Genomic DNA, 22,033 nt, shown 5'->3' on the forward strand with positions numbered 1-22,033 from the left:
TGCAATATAGCTTAACACACATATTCATGAAATTCTAAATCTTCAATTCAAGATAGGCAAATATATCTCCCTTACTTCCAATTATAGAAAAACATGTTCATAAATTAATGCATGTGAATATAAGAAACTTTATGATATATATATATATATATATATATATATATATATATATATACTTCCTTCTCCACTTATTAGGCTCCTCTCCTTCTTATCTTCACTCAGATTGCTTGTTTACATATAGTGTGTCTCGGTACTTATCACGCATAGAACTTTCTGAAGAGGGGGAGGAGCAGGCTGTTAGCTAATTTAGTTACTCTCTAGAGAGGTAATCTATGGACTCTTATTTTGGGAATATAACAGTGTTAAAAGAGCTCCTTGACCCACAGTGTAGCACAGTATAGCAGCTGCAGTTATTTGTTTGTCTTCTCCAGAAGCCTCTTCCTCTCTCCATAGACGTCTATGTAACTAAACTTGCTAAGTGAGAAATTGATAAAATGAAGAAAACTTATTTATTAAATAAACAAAGAATTTAGGAAAAGTTGTTTTATAGTTGGAGGTATGGTATAAATAATCACTTTAGCCATACATGTATGCGAGAAAGAAATATGCAAAGCAAATTAGTTGACGGACTGTTTCTTGTTTGTACCATATGTATATGGTATATGTGTGTCTTGAAGGAAAAATTATGGCTATGGTGCATGAGATATTACACTTTGTTGGGAAGATAAGCTGTAATTTTTTGGTTAAAAAAATAAGGATGTTAAAGTAGCAGGAGGGTTCACCAAACAATCAGATATATAAATGGATAGATACAATTGTATTCTTATAAACAGCTTTACTGCAGCAAAGTATATTTAGGTAACTGTATACAGCTAAGAATAAATATCATCCCAATTGTTTGAAGGATCTTTCTTTTTAACTTTGTAGATATATATATATATATACAGCCTGAAAAAATATATACATATAATTAACAGTACATCCAGTATATGGATTACTGACCTGCATACAATAATACATTACACAGCCTATTGTAATAAGATCCTTTCATTGCCTTTACATCATAGACTTTATTACTATCTGCTGCATTAAAATGAAAATTCTGTAAAGTATACTGATTTTGCATTATGTTTTTAATAGGTTGAATAAAATCTCTTAGATTATGGACAGATCTATCACACTTGAACAGCTTTAATTTATCCTTCAAACAAGTAAGAAAGAAGAAGGTTACGCGCTGATGACGGTCAAACCTATTATTGTTACTGTAGATACTACCTTGATATAAATGATACCATTATAGAAGCTTCACCAGAGGGGCTAATTTAATGTGCTCTATGTGAATGAAACATTTTCTATTGAGCTGTTGACATATTTTTGCCATCCTCTCTGAAACTAGATGAATATATAATTCATGCCATGTAACTTGTACTCAAGATTGTCACTGGATTTTTATTAAGGGAAGCCAATTTAGAGGGGTTTTCATAAACATATGATGACCTTTTTTGATGAAAAATACTATGCTGAAAATGGTTATTAATATCATGAAAAAATTGTGTTCTTTATATTAAAGAAGACTTTTTTTCCTAGCAACTCTCTTGTATTACCAAGTGTATTGGTATCTTTTTTGACCAAAAGGTATATTGGAATTATTATACACCAGGTAATGAATGTAGCTTCTGATTCATAACAGTAGTTGCATTTTTACTGTACAATATAAATAATTTTATAGAGACATGGGTAACTCAAAAAATATTTTCCAGCTAACATAATAAATGACAAGTCATCTACTCTGGACATGCATGGCTTCCTAGCCAGCCAAATATTACAGCAGAAATGATGCTGCCCAATGTAAGGGCAGTGCACTCTAGCTACCAGAACTCTACTTACTGTATGAGTACAGAAGACTCTGTAGGTGTCTGGAATATTCTTTCAATTCTGCTTGTAGCCAACCTCAAAAATAACATGTTTGTGTCACTTGGGCTAATAGTAGCACATACTTCTAACTCTAGTATGCTGCACTTACAGTGTAGTATATTATTGGGAACCCATCAGCCCTACTTGGGGAACTAAGCTACCCACAGCACCACTGACATAGGGTCCCAAATAACGTATTCTTTATCCTGTCCATGGCTGCATTTAAAAAAAATAAACATATTGATTTACTTAGTCAATGGTCTAATCTCTGGTGTTCCCAATACCTCAAGAACACCATGACTTTATTGAGCATGTAACAACAATTAAGTTAAAGTGTACTATTTTGGCTTCAGTAATGAATTGTTAATCTGTCAGAAGTACAGAAACTGAGTAAGTATAAACTTGTGATTTTTTTTTTTTTTATTAGTTAATTCTGGACAGTAGGGTTATTTGGGACACTAGAAACTGCTCCATATAGACCTGTGGGTGGTTTAGTGCCCTGAGTAGGCCTTTTAATATACTGCTCTATGTAAAAGCAGCCTACTAAAGCTTAAAGCCTACACTACTAGTAGTCCAAATCTAACAAAAATGAGTGCCATTTGCCATCAATAATAATTAGTTTGGCCAAGATATAAAAATCATCTTATATATGTTCCATTATAAACTCCTCACTCCAGGAAGGTACAGTATGTGTGTGCATGGATATTTATCAGTATTTTGTATCCATACTAAATCCACCTTATCACTTTTTTCCTAATTTACATCCTGCAGGGAAAGAATGTCTTAATGTGCCTTTGTAACCTCAAGTATGTCCTCCTTCTTTAACTATTTAGAGGACTTGTCAACTTCATATGCAAGAAAAGGTGAAATGACTGCTTAAATTAAGGTGAACACTAACACTATTCTAATCATTTTTTGCTGCAAAGTTGGAGCCATGATTTAAGTTGACACTTAAAAAAAAAAAATCTATTAGCTAATTATTTTATTGCTCATTTATAGTCTACAATCACATTTGCACATAAAGCATGATAAGAAAGTTCTGGAAAATGTCATTGATAATGCTAGGGTAAATGAACATAGTTAAAAGAAAATATACTGACAATTAATAAGGAGTAACCTATCCTGAATATAAAATAGCCTACCCTACAACTCTTGCTACACAGACCTCTCAAGAGGGTCTGGCTTATTAAAATATAGAAATAAACAGGCTACATTCACAAGGCTATAATAATCCCCTACTTCAGAAGCAAATATCATACTGGACATGGATCTAATGACCTGAACTAGTAGCGTATAGATCTATAGCAGCAAAAAGTTTCATAAATAATAATCAACATGAATTCGTGAAGAGGTCACGACTAATAAGGAGAATATGTGCAAATAGGTAAATAACTTACAGAAAACAAAGAGTCATTGTATATAGTGCTCATTCAGAATTGGTCAGCAGTGGGGTACATGAAGTATCTATGTTGAGTACAACACTGTTTAATCTCTTTATTAGTGACCTTGTAGGTGGTAAAAAAAAAGTAAAGTGTCAGTCTTTGATGATAATACAAAAATCTGTAGACTACTTACAACCGAGATTGACTTTGACATATTTTTGAAAGACCTTTATAAACTGGCAGCATGTGACATGACATAAACATGGCAGGTGGAATGTATAACATATCAATTGTTTCATTAGTGTTAATTATTTTGGAATACCATTAATCTGTTACTGCCGCAGCCATTTTTCAATGTTCGATTTTCCTTTTTGACTCCCCACCTTCCAAAAGCCATCATTTTTATATTTTTCAAATTCACAGAGCCATATTATCATTTAAGCTTTGCAGGACTGCAAAATGGGGCGGAATTGGAGAAAGCCTACATTTGTGTGACTTTCTTGTTGACTTTGCTGTTACTTTGTAGTTAAAATGACGTCACCTATATTATATAAGTTGGTGCAATTCCGGCAATACCAAATTTATATAGTTTGGTTTTAATTTACATTTTAATCCCTTAAAAATAAAATTTAAAAAAATCAGCAAAAAAGCTAATCACTTGGACTCACCATTTAGAGTTCCCATAGTCCTTTATTATTCTGATTTCTCTATAATTGTAGATATGGTTTTAGATGTCTGATGAAGGTAACTTGTTATACTGTGGATTGGTAATAAAATTGGAGTTTATAAAACATATACCATAGCTAATATTTATTCTCCCAATTCTGGTCAAATTCCCTTCCTTATCTCTGCACTAACCACTCTCCAATCCTTTGCATGGGGCCATCTTTGACTATCTGGCGATCTGAATCTGACTATCATTCCGTTACTCGACTCTTTAACAAAGCCCAGGTCCCCTAAGATTTACTTAAAAAGATGAGAAAGCTTCTATACTCCATGCTGCTGAGTGATAATTGGCACATCCTCCATCCAGATGTACGAGCCTATTTGTTCTACTCCCACATCCAAGACTCATACAGCAAATTGTACCATGTCTTCCTGCCTCATGTCCTTCTCACACAGGTATCCACAGACCACTACTAGTCCACTGTCCATTGACTAGGCCACTGTCACTTGGCTCAGAAGAGAAAAGGACCCCTCTCCTACTTGAAGCTCTGGGGGAACTACTATCACCACCACATACAAAGCAGGTCCTTTCAACCCCGGTCCAAATTGGGAAGGGGTTTATAGTAGTCAGTTGAGTGTCCTTGTCCTATCGCTGACAAGAACACTAATACTACTCCTATCTCCCAGCTCCCTCCAGTGTGTTTTATTAAGCATATGCACACTCTTTTAAAAGGAATCTACATCAACCATACTCGCTACAAAGCCAGTTAGCTTATGCTGTTCTAGAAGTGTCAAAGTGTTCGATTGTCGCTGAGAAACTTTTAAACCCCATGGAAACAAGCTATTCCTTTCACCTGTTTCATGGACACATCCACCAGATTATCCTTTATATTCATATGCAAATGCAGAGAAAAGTGTTTTGGGCTGTGCCTTAGCCTAGGTTTCAATTTTAGCTCCCAGACCCATTTTCATGTAAAACAGAAAATTCTATATAATTGGGGTTCCAAAGCTGAATAGCATACACATATTGGAAACTTTAGAATCACCTCTACCAGGTACTGGGATTAGATTTATAACCAATATACTGTTGACAGACTAAAAATACCCCTGCCTGTGCACAAATATATGCTCGCTCTTATAGAAGGGAAGTGAGATTTAGGATTTATCTAAATCGTTACAAAATACTAGTACTAAGTGATACAAGTCCATAAAAGCAACAGCTAATACAAAATAGGACTTTGATAATTTGCTGTTAATATGTATGTGATGAAATTAAAAGTCATAACTGTTAAATAATTTCTTGCAACATAATAAATAGATAAACATTATATAAACATTACAATGTAAGTACATCAGGTTAAGCAGCCTGGAGGCAAAACTTTGACTTTAACAGAATTTATTTGCATGCATTTTATAAAAGCAGCATTAGCTGATGTGAAGGCTTAGACTTGAAGTGAATAAAATGAACACAACCTTGGAATTCAGTCATTTTTCTCCTTTACTTCCACTTAAAGTGCCATTTAGTTTGTAACTTTGATTTACACAGAACTGTCTAATATTTATTGGCTCCTTTTCGCAATTCCCCTGCATACCAGTCTGCCATAAAAATGCTTATCTATAACGGATTAATCTTACTTGCAAATACATTTATTTCACTTTATTTTTTTGTTGATATTGCACTATTAAGAATATTTGTATATAAAATCATAACGTATAAATTAATCTTAAATATAATATTGATAAAGTATGTTTGAACGTTATAAAGTCCAATAATATATGTTTAAATACGCATTTCTTATTGATAGAGTAATGATCATTGATTTTATTCTACCAAGGGTTTGAACAAAATATATTTAGGTGCTTTCTAAAGTATAAAGCGTTGCCTCTGACAAACATAATTTGTTTTCTCATGGGCTGTCTGCGTCTACACCTTCCAGGTTTCATAATGGTACTGACATATTTTTTCAGGCTATCATTCAGGAAAATGCGCCACTAACCATTCTAAGGCCCAAAGGTAATTTTGATACTGGATTTGAAGCAATCAAGGTGAAATTCAATTGAGACACATTAGTCTGAACCCATTAACAGCAGTATGACAGTTAGATGGAAAAAACATAAATGAGTCCAGACCTCCAAGTAATAGGTAATAGGCTCATATGTGAGGTATCAATTTTACAACAAATTGGAAGTGGATGAAAATAGAAAAAGTATCATTACTTGGGTTTCTTTCCACAAATCAAAGGAAAGATTGGGATAAGTGTTGAGATTAAAACATTGTCCAACTTTGTTTTCAAGTTATTGTAGTCTAGTTAAGCTCAAAACAGAAGTTCATTACAAATTTTCCAAAAAGTTTGTCAACCACAAAACTCTATTATACCCTGCAGTTTCTTCAAACCTCTATTACATTACAATGGAACCCGGGAAAGGTGAGTATTACTGTTGTTTTTTTTAAGTGCCATTCCTGGGCTTCTGCTTATTATACTATGGGGTCTGAAGGGACCCGGAAGTATAGTTTTAGCAGCACCAGTTAAGTGGTCACATGGGGTGCGTTAACATCATTACATAAAAAAATCAAGCTGCTGAAGTACCCTTGCGAATAGTCATGAGACAAATATAGTGTGTTTTACTAAATACATGATAAAACTATTCTTATGCCCCATGCTGGGACCTGAAAAGCCAAAAGTATGCCTCAACCATGGATAGTAGAATGCTGACCATACAGATTTTTCCACAATTGACTGATCTCTAATGTGGTCAAGGATTTTGTTTTGTTTCAAAACCAATTCAACACTTCAACACAATATTGAAACATACAAAAAAAATAATGAAATGCTACAATTCGCTCTTCCCTACCAGGTGTTCACACATATAGGAAAACTAACATATCTCTTTGCAATCAGTGATGCACATATCTGGACATGTCCATTCAAGAGAACAAGTAAGGGAGGGCACATCTGTATGTGCATTACAAGTTAAGTAGTTTTTCTAAAATCAACATGATCTAATAATATGTTAACACAATGGGATGTGCTACATGTCTATGAGTCTATATATTCTCTTCCTGGGGGAGTGGGGGAGGTTAATTAGCAAATGTGCAGCTATGAAGAATTTTATTAGCATGTTATTTTGAGTTGAGTTGGTTTTATGGAGAAGTTGAAATCCTTAACTAAATTAGAGATCAGATAAATGTGGACATACCAGTATTTAGCCTATCACTTGTCACTTGATAACTTGAAACAATGACACATTTGTAAAAAGCTGCTTAACTTGCAAAGGACATCTAGAATTGAAAAGCCAAAAGGATAAGTATGGGAGAATACATTTGTATAATTTTTTGGCTCTACTTCTTTTCCTCTTTCCTTTCCTGCACCTTAGGTTGATGTCCTTTCCTACACCATCTATATTGAACACAATATCAGATTTGGCTTCAGTACATGTCTATTCGGATGGCACCCAGATTTAAAACTCTTATCTTGATTTTCTACCTCCATTATTGCAACACTGGTAAATATCAGATGTATTTTATTCTCTATCTGAAATTATCTGCTATGATGTCTCCCCTACACTACACACAAAAAAGGTTAATCTGTTCTTTCACGCTGAAGAATATGCAGAATCATATAGTACATTACATAGCATAGGAATAGTTAGAAGCTTTAGTGCAAAAAAACAAACAAACAAAAAAAAAAAAACATGGGAGACAGGTTCTATTAGGTTCTTGCAGCCTCTGTTCTTGCCTGTATCTTTCCTCTTTCACTGTGTTCATTCCTACTCACTCTTGTCTCCAGATACTTTTATGTAATTTGATACATCTAAATATATATAGTCATGTCTTATCTACTATATTATTAAGAAACTCTAATTTCAGCCCCCAATACCAAGGTTTATTTATAAATATATGAAAATTGTGATTTATTTCTGAAAGCTAAAAATATATTAATAAATGCATTTTAGCAAGTATATAATAGATATAATGTAAACTATAATTATATAAAATGATATAAAAAGATATAATGTAAATTATTATATCCCCCGTTGAAAAAACCTAAAAAATCTTCCTTTGACCCGTCCTGTACTTCTATTGACCTGTCTCTAACTTCCCCTTCATCTCTAAAATCTTGTAACGCTTGGTATATTCTCGTTTGATCCATTATCTCTCTGTTAACCCTCTTCTTGACCCCTTACAATCTGGCTTCTACACTCTGCACTCTACTGAAACGGTCCTCACAAAAGTCTCCAATGATCTCCCTATAGCTAAATCCAATGGTGACTTCTCTCTTCTTATTCTTCTAGACCTTTCAGCAGCATTTGACACTGTTGACCATGAACTCTTCCTCACTATGCTCCGCTCAGTTGGCCTCAAGGACACTGCGCTCTCCTGGTTCCCCTCTTATCTCTCAGACCGCACTTTCAGTGTATCATTTGCGGGCTTTGTTTCTTCCCCTCTTCCAAGCAAGGCTGTTGGGGTTCCTCAGGGCTCGGTCCAAGGTCCTCTGCTCTTCTCTCTATACATAGCCCCCATTGGACAAACCATCACCAGATTTAGCTTCCAGTACCATCTTTATGCTGATGACACCCAATTATACACATCTTCCCGTGACATCACCCCTGTACTAATACAGAACAGTGACTGTCTTTCTGCGGTCTCAAATATCATGTCTTCGCTCTATCTGAAACTGAATCTCTCAAAGGCTGAACTACTACTGTTTCCACCATCTAATAGATCTGTCCCTGATATATCCATTGTAGTCTCTGGCTTTACTATAACTCCTAGGCAACATTCCCGCTACCTCAGGGTTATGTTTGTCTCAGACCTTTCTTTCATCCCCCATATCCAATCACTCATATGCTCATGTCATCTACACCTCAAAAACATCTCCAGAATACGCCCTTTCCTTACCAGAGATACATTAAAGACACATATTGTCTGTCTGATTCACTCTCGCCTTGACTACTGTAACTCCTTACTAATCGGTCTTCTCCTTACTAAACTCTCCCCTCTATAATCTATTCTGAATGCAGCGGCCAGGCTCATCTCTCAGTCTAGACGCTACAGCAAGGCCTCCGATCTGTGCCTGTCACTACATTGGCTGTCTATTCATTATAGAATACAATATAAAGTTATCACCCTCATCCATAAGGCTCTCCATAATGCTGCACCTCCCTACATTTCCTCCCTCACCTCTGTCAACCGCCCAACCCGTGCTCTCTGCTCACTCAATGGCCTAACACTTACATCCTCTATTATCAGAACCTCCCACGCTCGTATACAAGACTTCTCCCGAGTTGCACCACTTCTCTGGAATGCTCTACCCTGGACAATCAGATTAACTCCCAATTTCTACAGCTTCAACTGCAAACTAAAGACTCATCTTTTCAGACAGATCCATCACAATTCCTAATGTAAACTCTTCCGCACCGTCAGTATCCCTAAAATGAGCCCTCCTCTGTTCCCGCTCCCACATTACCCAACACAATATGATGCCATTTCAGGCTAAATTTATATGTCCAGGCACCATTTGCATATTAAAGGATATGACTGGTGAAGGCTCATTAAGTTTTATGTTTGTGTAATGACTGTAACCTCCATTTACAAAATTGTCTGACCAAGCAATGCTACCTCCGATGTCGTCCCTCTACCTCATAGATTGTAAGTTCCTGCAAGCAAGGCTCTCAGTCATATTGTGTGAAGTGACTATATTTTTGTAATATATCTTTTTGTCTGTACTTGGGCCATACATATTGTACAGTGCTGCGGAATATGTTGGATGCTATATAAATAAAAAGAAATATGATTTCATTATTATTATGTGATCTTGTTTAAAGAAGTAAAATAAAGAAAGTAAAATAAGTTCAGAATAAAAATAGTTCTTGACAAAGCGCTGTCTTATTACTTAGATAATTATTTTCACCTGCAAGTGATCAAATACTGTAACTCATGAAAGTCACGTATTTGTGGCTGCTGTACACTGAGAAAGTACATATTGTACGGCATATCAGCATGTATTCTGCTAAAGTACTTTGAGGAAAAATATGGGAAAATTATATTTCCTGCAGTTCTGTTAACCTTCTGGATGCAGCCTATTGGGTGTTAAGGCTCTGATGACTTTTTCCGTTTTTCCACCATACCAGATCCAAAATGGCTGCATTTTGAGAGGGTTCTGCTGATCTCTGCTGTACTTAAAACAACAGCTTAGCTACTACAGATTTTTTTCACCCCATACATGGAGCTGACAAATTCTTCAAGAATACAAGTGAGTTGCAATTATGGCAAGGAAAGCCAAGAACAGAGAACCACCATATAGACTGACTAACTTCTTCACAGGAATGGAGCAGGAGATTAATGGCTGACCCATGAGGTTGAGCACCAGTCCCCTGCAGAGAAGCATCAAGCTATCTGTAGTTTTCCAGCATGGAGAATTTTATAAGAAAAAAAGGTCCCTGCTGCTTTTAACAAAATTTAATCTAAGGACTTCCTATATAACAAAGAGGGGCCACAAATCACGTCCAGAGGCTTGTCTGCACTGGTAGGAGATGCTTTTCATGATCCGAGGGCTGCAAGGCTAAATACACATCATAAATCAGCTTGCCATTCCTTCCACACACAAGAAACCCAACTAAACACAGAAGAAGTTCTCTACCTGAGGCTCCATGGATGAGGCATTTCTTGCTCACTAATATTACTAATACTACTGTATTTTCTCACATTTCTGCATTAGGAGTAGCTGTGTCTGTTAACCTTTATGAAATACGTGCTTATTGCTCTTAAAGACTCCCTTCTATCTGACCTAACTAAAGTAGCACAGGCTATTTCTTCTCAAATTGACACCCTATGAGATAGAGTATACCATATTGGAGAAACAATGGGAAAATATTCTTCAGCCCACAATGGTTGATGCACATGACAACCTGCAATATAGCAGATATTAAATTGAAAATCACTGGTATTGAAAATAGAACATAACACAATAGCAGAATTGCAGATTGCCATAAATGATACAATGTTCTTTGAACTGTTAAATCTACCATATATGTGGATGTAATGGGAAGATACATTATCCTTGTGTGTAATATCAATAATATCATATATTATTTGTAATGTTTATGCCCCTAATAGATCTCAAATTGCTTTCCTAAATAAGCTGCTAAAAAATTTAGCGAAAACTAGAGATGAGCGAACAGTAAAATGTTCGAGGTTCGATATTCGTTTCAAGTAGCCCCTCAATATTCGACTACTCAAATCGAATATCGAACCCTATTATAGTCTATGGGGGGGAAAATACTCGTTTCAGGGGTAGGCAACATTCGATCAAATTATACTTACCAAGTCCATGAGTGAGGGTCCGGCTGGATCCTCCAAGAAGTCTTCTCCTTGCAGCGTCCCCGCGGCATCTTCCAGCTCTGAATTCACTCTGCCAGGCATCGGGCCTGGGCAAAGCAGACTGCGCATGCCCGCACTACAAGCGGACATGCGCAGTCGGCTCTGCCCAGGCCCGATGCCTGGCAGAGTGAATTCAGAGCCGGAAGACGCCGCAGGGAAGCTGCACGGAGAAGACTTCTAAAGGTAGGAGAAGAACCAGCATTGATTGGCCGACTGTATAGCATTCGGCCAATCAATGCTGGTTCTGCATCGAACTTTTACATTCGAATAGCGAGTGGTACTCGATCGAGTACGAGTATTTCGAATACCGTAGTATTCGATCGAATACCTACTCGATCAAGTACTACTCACTCATCTCTGGCGAAAACCAAAAAGGTTACTTGATACTGTGTGATTACTTAGATATAATCTCAGATATAAGAATAAATACCACTACAGCGGATAGATGATCTCTCCCTAGGTTATTAAACTGGATAAATCATACTGACTTATATGAAGCATAGAGAAATCATCATACTAATGAGAAAGACTTTACTCAGCTCCCCATGACTTATTCTCCAGAATAGACGTCTGTCTTACTGACCCCTGGACCTTTTGGCTTATTTAGAGCACACATACTGGACAAACAACATTGTCTGATGACTTTTCCATTAACAAGCTACATTTCCATAAATTGGAATACACTTGGTGGATTTATCATTATTAATTAAATCAGAATATCAACATATGATTAGCTATTAAGGACTACTTTTCTGAAATAATTCCCCTGATATAGATGGTTTTATTCTTATTCTAAACAGCAGCAAACTCCCTCTCATGAGTTACATTTGGACATAATGCAAGTTAAAGATAAGACAAGATCTTATAAATCCTGTATAAATATGAAATATAGTTGATGCCTTCAGTGACTATTATGTTGAAATACATGACTTATGTAATGAACCAAATACCCTTCAGCCAACAGTTACAAATATATTTTCCTTCCTGGAAAAAACTTAATCTTCCCCAACTTTCCCAATCTACTTGGTGATCTGAATCAGGCATTTTCCCCAACTGAAGTCCAGAAAGTGTTTAATACTTTTTAAGAAACAATAAAGCACCAGACCCAGATGGCTATTCTATTGAGTATTTAAAACCTTTCAAAACTTTTTAACTCCATATCTTACCCAGATATTTAATCTAGAAGCTTCTAAAGGCTTTTTCCAAAATAAATGCTGCAAACTGTTATCATGACCATTCTGAAAGAAGATAAAAACCCCTCGGTAGTTTCTAACTACTGTCCAGTATCCCTACTCAACTCTGACATCAAACTTTATGCATCAACAATGTCTTGCAGATTATTAGATATTATACCACAGCTAGTTACTCCTGATCAGGTGGGTTTCATCCAGGGATGTCAAGTTTTGGACAGCCCTTACCACTTTATTGATCTGTTGGACAGTGGCTACTCAAATGCCTTCTCTGTTCCTCTCTCTGGTCACAAAGAAACCATATGACACCGTTTACTAGGGACATGTGTCAAGTTATATGGATTCTCAAAACCTTTTCTAAAATCTATTAAGGCCCTCTACTTTTTCCCATTGGCGTGAGATTTGATCAATGGGTTGCTGTCTAAGATATCTGACAGAACCAATGGTGCAAGACAGAGGTACCCTCATTTTTATTATTATCTTTAATACTTTCAACCCTTAGCAGAATACATCAGAAAATGTTCAGATATAAAATATTAAAATCAGTGATATGACTTACCATATCATAAGTCTCACAGATGACAATATTATGGCTCTTGATAACCAAATTGTATTGCTACAGAATGTTTATGATTTTCTTTAAAAGTTCAGTTTAGTATCATACTATAGTGTCAATGAGTTTAAATCCTAAATTCTAGGTTTAAATATACCCCCAGACATTAAAATGTTTATAATCACAAAGTTTCCTTTTTGGCTGAATCTGTTCTGATACATGTGTTACGAGTTAGGTACCTTTTCTAAAAAAAAATTGTCAATGTGTTACTCTGTGCAGAGTCTCAAGGCTTTTGTTAGCATGTTGAATTGGTTTCACAAGAAATTGCATTACTTAACTAAAGATCAGTTAAGTTTGATCACATCTGTATGCTCCTATATATTCCATGGTTCCATGGTATATAGCTGCTTTATAATCCCTGTGGAGGTTTTATCTGCATTCTCACTCTGTTTGCCCCTACCCTGACTGTCAGATTACAGTATTGATACTATACCCTTTGCTCTAACTCTATGTATGCACAATTAAGCTCAATATATAACTTTGTGACACAATATTGTGAAACCTTGTTGCCTTGATACACACCTAATGACAACCATATCTGAATATGTTTATACAAGGGGGAAGTTAAGGAGGAACACATCTTAAGGAATATCTAAAAGTGCAGCCTTTGCAACCCTTAATATTGAATTACTGTAAATTCAAATTTCATTATTTTGATGACCTAGGTAAATGAGGTCAGATAAATTTGCCTATGTATTAGCATATAATTAAGAATAATATTCTGTTACTATAAAAATAATCTGTACTGTCATAATATGCAAAGTTCATAAAAAATGTAAAAGAGATTATGTTAAAACATGGAATATTGCTGTTATTTTACCCCATAGTCATACTTTAGTGATAAAGAAATTCCTGACTAATGATGGCTCACACCTACAGCAGAGAAGATAGGACTGAATAGGCGCCTAGTGAACATTTTGTTCTTGATTTTTTTTTTTTTTTTTTTTTTTTTTTTTATGCTTATCAAATTCCAGGGTTTCACTACCTGAAATGACAGTTTCCATGGCAATGTTCAAGATAGTAGCAGTTGTAAGACTTTATTTTAAATAAGGGAGGCCAAAAATAACTACAAAGTACAAGAACGAGTTCACATCAAAGATAATAATATAATCCAAGCACCTAATTAAATTTTTTGGAGGAACTAGTTCTTTAAAGCCGTCCAATTATAGATTATTGGATAAATACTTTCAGATTAGAAAGATTAAATATTAATGGCTCATGGTTATGACTACTTGACATTTCTTCCACTTATTTAATAGACCATCAGCTGTGTTTTAAAAGAGAAAAATTAAAAGTTTTTATATATTACTATCAAAGCTATGCTGAAAAAAAACTTTAAAAACTCAATGCTTTATTAACTTAATAGGGAATATAAATTCCTACATGTCTGTATATCATCAATGGAAAATTCTCTAAACTTGCATTTCATTAGTGCCGACAAATTTTGAATTCTCATCCGTTTCAATTTTTTTCTAAATATTGGGCATATGAAGTGGGGAGGGGATGGGGTAGGACTTTCACAGCCACCACATTTGTTATATTTGATGTCAGAAAACCAAAAGATCTCTAAGTGTCATTGTTATACCAAATGCCTGATAGAGGGTCCATTCACACGGAGGAAAATGGTGAGGAATTTAGTGTGGAATTTTCCACGCTGAAAAAAAAGACATAAAAAAGCTAGCAGATCCCATTGAAATCAAGGGGAGGCTTTTTTTCAGATTGGAAAATTCCACATCAAATTCCTCACCATTTTCCTTCGTGTGAATGGACTCAGAGGGAGACATTTAAAGACCGCAGTCACTTTTTACATTGGCATCTAAACAGTCAAAACCCCCGGGAAGGAAAGATTTCTAATTTGGTTAGGAGCTGGTACCCTAAGAAGCTATACCGCCTAGTAACTGCTTCACATACTGCAAGAGAACCCACAGGAAAATGATATGTATCAGAATAAAGCACATTAGTGACTAATGTTGAGATTTAGGGTTAAATAGGTTAAAGTAGCAATGATAATATTCCATATAAAAGTGTTGCAATGCCTGGCCATCCAGCATTAAGATATTATTTGGTTTACTCCTAGACCACACAGAGGGACATTGCAGAAACCATAACTATGTATACTTGCTATGTAGGACTAGGATAGTTATCCCTAGAATGTTATTATCCTCTTCACTGCCACTGGAAAGAACTAAGGGTTTCTTCAATCTCTCTCATCATTTCTCTGTTATTACACTCTATATTACTAAATATCTGAGACTAAAAAAAAAAAAAAAAAAGTTTACAATAAATAAATAACATAATAAAATTAATATTTTTTTGTAAAACTTTACAAAACATTAAATACTAAGCACATATCCTAAAAGAGCTATAATAAATAGAGATGAGCGAACACTAAAATGTTCGAGGTTCGAAATCCGATTTGAACAGCCGCTCACTATTCGAATGTTCGAACGGGTTTCAAACCCCATTATAGTCTATGGGGAGCATATACTCGTTAAGGGGGAAACCCAAATCCGTCTCAGGAGGGTCACCAAGTCCACTATGATACCACAGGAAATGATACCAACACCCTGAAATGACACTGGGACAGCAGAGGAAGCATGTCTGGGGGCATAAAAGTCACTTTATTTCATGGAAATTCCTGTCAGCTTGCGATTTTCGCAAGCTAACTTTTTCCCATAGGAATGCATTGGACAGCGCTGATTGGCCATAGTACGGAATTCAACCAATCAGCGCTGGCTCTGCTGGAGGAGGCGGAGTCTAAGATCGCTCCACACCAGTCTCCATTCAGGTCCGACCTTAGACTCCGCCTCCTCCGGCAGAGCCAGCGCTGATTGGCCGAAGGCTGGCCAATGCATTCCTATGGGTATTGCAGAGACTCAGCAGTGTTGAGCCAGTTCTGCTCAACTACACCGTGTGCCGTCAGCCCATCAGATGTAGCAGAGTCGAGGGTGCACTAGAACCCTTGTGCACACTCGGCTCTGCTACATCAGATGTAGCAGAGCCGAGGGTGCACTAGAACCCTTGTGCACACTCGGCTCTGCTACATCAGAGCCGAGGGGGAACTAGAACCCTTGTGCACACTCGGCTCTGCTACATCAGAGCCGAGGGTGCACTGGAACCCTTGTGCACACTCAGCTCACGCTAATAGAATGCATTGGCCAGCGCTGATTGGCCAGAGTACGGAATTCGACCAATCAGCGCTGGCTCTGCTGGAGGAGGCAGAGTCTAAGATCGCTCCACACCAGTCTCCATTCAGGTCTGACCTTAGACTCCGCCTCTTCCGGCAGAGTCAGCGCTGATTGGCCGAAGGCTGGCTAATGCATTCCTATGGGTATTGCAGAGACTCAGCAGTGTTGAGCCAGTTCTGCTCAACTACACCGTGTGCCAGTCAGCCCATCAGAACCCTTGTGCACACTCGGCTCTGCTACATCTATTAGCCTGATGAAGCAGAGCTGAATGTGTGTGCTTAGCTCAACTACTCCACTGGCGTAGTTGAGCTAAGAACACACATTCAGCTCTACTTCATCATGCTAATAGAATGCATTGGCCAGCGCTGATTGGCCAGAGTACGGAATTCAACCAATCAGCGCTGGCTCTGCTGGAGAAGGCGGAGTCTAAGGTCGGACCAGAATGGAGACTGGTGTGGAGCGATCTTAGACTCCGCCTCCTCCAGCAGAGCCAGCGCTGATTGGTCGAATTCTGTACTCTGGCCAATCAGCGCTGTCCAATGCATTCCTATGGGAAAAAGTTTATCTCACAAAAATCACAATTACACACCCGATAGAGCCCCAAAAAGTTATTTTTAATAACATTCCTACCTAAATAAAGGTTATCCCTAGCTATCCCTGCCTCTACAGCTGTCCCTGTCTCATAGTCACATAGTTCACATTCTCATATGACTCGGATTTGAAATCCACTATTCGTCTAAAATGGAGGTCACCTGATTTCGGCAGCCAATGGCTTTTTCCGATTTTTTTCAATGCCCCCGATTGTCGTAGTTCCTGTCCCACCTCCCCTGCGCTGTTATTGGTGCAAAAAAAGCGCCAGGGAAGGTGGGAGGGGAATCAAATTTTTTTGGAGTTTGCCACGTGGTGTTTGATCCGAATCGAACACATCGAACAGCCTGATATCCGATCGAACATGTGTTCGATAGAACACTGTTCGCTCATCTCTAATAATAAACTATTCAATGTGTTTCACAAATGAGCATGCAGTGGAGTCAATTCTGTTTTCTCTGAATCTCTATCAATACTTGTAAGGCCCTAGTTTCTATCCATGGACTATTATTTTAATAGGCTAGTTTTTTTAGTGTCCTGTACCAGTAATTGCAGTTGCGATGCATATACATTAGAGATGAGTGAACAGTAAAATGTTCGAGGTTCGATATACGTTTCGAGCAGCCCCTCAATATTCTACTACTCGAATCGAATATCGAACCCTATGATAGTCTATGGGGGGAAAATGCTTGTTTCAGGGGTAGGCAACTATTGATCAAATTATACTTACCAAGTCCACGAGTGAGGGTCGGGCTGGATCCTCCGAGAAGTCTTCTCCTTGCAGCGTCCCCATGGTGTCTTCCAGCTCTGAATTCACTCTGCCAGGCATCGGGCCTGGGCAGAGCCGACTGCGCATGCCCACACTAAAAGCAGGCATGCGCAGTTGGCTCTGCCCAGGCCCGATGCCTGGCAGAGTGAATGAAGAGCCGGAAGACGCCGCGGGGAAGCTGCATGGAGAAGATTTTTAAAGGTAGGAGAAGAACCAGCGTTGATTGGCCAACTGTATAGCATTCGGCCAATCAATGCTGGTTCTGCATCAAACTTTTACATTCGAATAGCGAGTGGTACTCGATCGAGTACTACTTGCTCATCTCTAATATACATCAAAGACATACTGATAGGGAATTTAGATTCTGAGCCCTATATGGGACAGTAACTGTCAATGTCTGTAAAGCGCTGCGGAATATGATGGCACTATATAAGTAAGCATAATAAATAAATATACACCATACTATAAATCTGAAGCAGTACACCACGTATCGGTCCTCAGTGGAACCTTTTCTTTTTCTTTCTTTTTTCTTTTTGGTAGAGTTGGAAGGGACCTCAAGGGCCATCGGGTCCAACCCCCTGCGAGTGCAGGTTTTCCTAAATCATCCCAGCTATATGTTTATCCAGATTCCGCTTGAAGATTTCCATTGATGGAGCGCCCACCACCTCCCGTGGCAGCCTATTCCACTCTCTCACTACCCTCACTGTCAGAAAGTTTTTCCTAATGTCTAATCTGTATCTCTTTCCCTTTAGTTTCATCCCATTGCTTCTTGTACTTCCTTGTGCTAATGAGAATAGGGTAGATCCCTCTGCACTGTGACTACCTTTCAGATATTTGTAGACTGCTGTTAAATCTCCCTTCAGCCTTTTCTTCTGCAAACTAAACAATCCCAGTTCTTTTAGCCGCTCCTCATAGGACATGGTTTGCAGACCTTCCACCATTTTGTTTGCTCTTCTCTGGACTTGCTCCAATATATCGATGTCTTTCTTGAATTGAGGCGCCCAGAACTGTACACAGTATTCCAGGTGTGGTCTGACCAGGGAAGAGTACAGCGGAATAATGACCTCTCTTGATCTAGATTCAATGCTTGTCTTAATACATCCCAGAATTTTATTAGCCTTTTTTGCAGTAGCACCGCACTGTTGGCTCATGTTGAATTTGTGATCTACTATTATGCCCAAGTCCTTTTCCCCTATGCTATCACTTAGTTCTATTCCTCCCATACTATATATGTTTTTTACATTTCTGTTACCCAGATGTAGAACTTTGCATTTGTCCCTGTTAAATACCATTTTGTTCGCCTCAGCCCATTGTTCCAGTGTGTCTAAGTCCTTTTGAATACACTCTCTCTCCTCTCTAGTGTTGGCTATTCCTCCTATCTTCGTATCATCTGCAAATTTTATGAGTTCCCCAATAATTCCATTGTCCAGATCATTTATAAAGATATTAAAAAGTACTGGGCCCAGAACAGAGCCCTGCGGCACCCCGCTTTTGACTTTCTTCCAGTTCGATGTGTAGCCATTTAGTATTACTCGTTGTGCCTGATCATTAAGCCAGTTAAACCGATACATGGTGTGCTGCTTTTATCAATAAAATGACATTTTTCAATCCGTACAAGTTGGCTGACTGGATCTTTTTTTTATATTTTCATATAACTTTTTTTCTCTACCATTAATAAAATAACATGTGTACAGTTGCATGTATTTGTTGCCTGGATATACAGTATATATTTATGCAAAATATTGAAACCCCATCAGTTATAATTGTAAGTGATTTAGTTTATATCTATGATTAATGTTCAATGGTTTACAAACAAATCTTGTGACCCATTTACTGTCAATATGGATCTGGTAATGAGAACTGGAGCCATAGTAAAGGGAGAAGGTACCGATATGTTTGATAATCTCAGCCAAAGTGGATCGCATTATTTTGTGCTTTCATGAATTTGATGCATAAATTATGTGACATATTTGTTAGCTGTTAATACATTCTAAGACCTTCTGAAATTTGTAATTTGTACACAGTAATGTGATATAAATAAATAATATATTATGCATAAAATATGGTAAGTGTTGCTCTCTCAGCAAGTACTTGACAAAAATTTAAATATCTGTTGATGTGGAAAATGTTGTCAGATGGTGGACACATACTGAGATGCTAAAAGTATATTAAGATCATGTCACAGTGAGACACAATGCAGCTGTCAGTTAAAAGCAAGCATCTGAATGAAAGCGTAGAATAATAATACAATCATACTTTATAAATAATTAAAAACTGCAGTTATTAGAATAATTATATTTGTCATATGAACCAGATTATAGAGACTTCAAAATATAAAATTGGGATCTATGTAAAAATATGAAGATGTTACATTATTATAGGAGAAAAGTGTAATAGTCTATGAAATTATGATTGTTTTTTTTTAATTAGCAGGCTTATTCATAATAGAAATTATGATAAAATGATTGTTGCTTATTCTCAATGGCACTAACTTTCTTATGGTGAAGATACTGTACAGTAAACAGGAATATTCACACTGTTTTTAAGTTCTTGACATGACCTAAAGTAAAGCTGACATACTCTACAGGTATGAAAGACCTGTAATTCAAGGCTTTGTGCTCCTTCTCACCCACAATTACTGCAATAAAACTTGAAAAGGAAAAATATCTGCTATGTATTTTTACTGAAATACAGTATTGTAACTGCAGATAAACACTATAGGTAAGTAGAGACAACAACAGCCTTGGCATCACAAAGGTGCGGAAATTTCTTCTTTCTTTCATGAGTTCCATTTGCATTGACCCATGGGAAGCACGGTATTTTATTAATACTTTGCTACCTCTCTATTCAGAACCAACTACAATATTGTGATTATTCCCTCTGTGGCCTAGATATGTAGTCTATAAGTAAGTTCCATCTCTGAACATTGTGCTATAATTAGAGATGAGCGAGTAGCATTCGATCGAGTAGGTATTCAATCAAATACTACGGTATTCGAAATAGTCGTACTCGATCGAGTACCACTTGCTATTTGAATGGAAAAATTCGATGCAGAACCAGCGTTGATTGGCCGAATGTTATACAGTCAGCCAATCAACGCTGGTTCTTCTCTTTCCTTTAGAAGTCTTCTCCGCGCTACGTCTCTGCCCAGGCCCGATGCCTAGCAGAGTGAATTAATTGCCGAATGATGACGCGGGGACGCTGCGCAGAGAAGACTTCTCGGAGAATCCAGCCCAACCCTCACCCGTGGACTTGGTAAGTTCAGTTTGATCGAATGTTGCCTACTCCTGAAATGAGCATTTTTCCCCCATAGAGTATAATAGGATTCAATACTCGATTCAAGAAGTTGAATATTGAGGGGCTACTCGAAACGAATATCAAATATCGAGTATTTAACTACTCGCTCATCTCTAGCTATAATTACTATTGCTGCTGACCATACCATCACATGGTGGGACTATGACATGGAATCCGACTCAAAATCCGCCTGCAAAAATGTCTCCCATTTTTTCTGCTAACGATTTTTTCAGCTAGCGGGAAAAAAAAAGTGGCATGCCCTATCTTCAGGCGGATTACATGGCTGAGTCACCGAGGCGTCCATGGTTCAAGACTCCCTCATGATTAGGCCCATTCATCCGGCTCTAATGAGGAGTGGGATGCCGCAACGGGATGCCAATGCCCTGTATCAGCATCCCGTCGCTGCTAGTCGCTTGAAAAAGCCTGGAAAAGGTTCCCGCCGTGTGAACTAACCCTAAGACATATGGCATCTCAATTATTGGAATAAATATGGAAAACAACCTTCATGCGTTCCAATTAGAAATTTATGCTCAGGTGAACTAATTGCAAGGCTGATCATCACTAATCTGTTATGGTAATAACCATTTACTCTTACCAAATATTGTTTGCTTATATGTTACTTTTGTATGATTTAGGGACAAACTATTAAGTTTTGTGGGTGTTTAGAAGTTTTGGGTCATTTGGGTCACTGCAGTTTAGTATTCCGTATCTTCTCATTATTTTTCTTCATTTTTGAAGATACCTTATCTCCATGAGTGTAATCAGTATGAAAACATAATTTGGGGCTGGAAACCCCTTTAAGGAACCTGTAAGTTGCAAAAATGCTGCTTGGCCACTTCCCCAGTAAAAAGTCATGCCAAACCCTTGTTGAAGTCCCACAAATTTCCCTACACATAACATTTTTTTTTTTAACTCTTACAAAGTGTAATAATCTCCACCCGCCTGTAAATGGCTGCACGCTGCTTGTTGCATCTATGTAATGGTATCTACACGGGCATCATGTGACTGTGACATTCATCTGAAGCAATGCACAGTCTTGGGATTT

General features: G+C 37.5%; 1 protein-coding gene across 3 annotated transcripts in view; it reads right to left on the minus strand.

The window, feature by feature from the left end:
• The window catches only part of SGCZ (sarcoglycan zeta), a 726,451-nt gene that overhangs the window by 111,955 nt on the left and 592,463 nt on the right, over nt 1-22,033 (minus strand). The window lies entirely within an intron of this gene.

This window comes from Leptodactylus fuscus, chromosome 1 (genome assembly GCF_031893055.1).
Source record: "Leptodactylus fuscus isolate aLepFus1 chromosome 1, aLepFus1.hap2, whole genome shotgun sequence".
Taxonomy (NCBI): Eukaryota; Metazoa; Chordata; class Amphibia; order Anura; family Leptodactylidae; genus Leptodactylus; species Leptodactylus fuscus.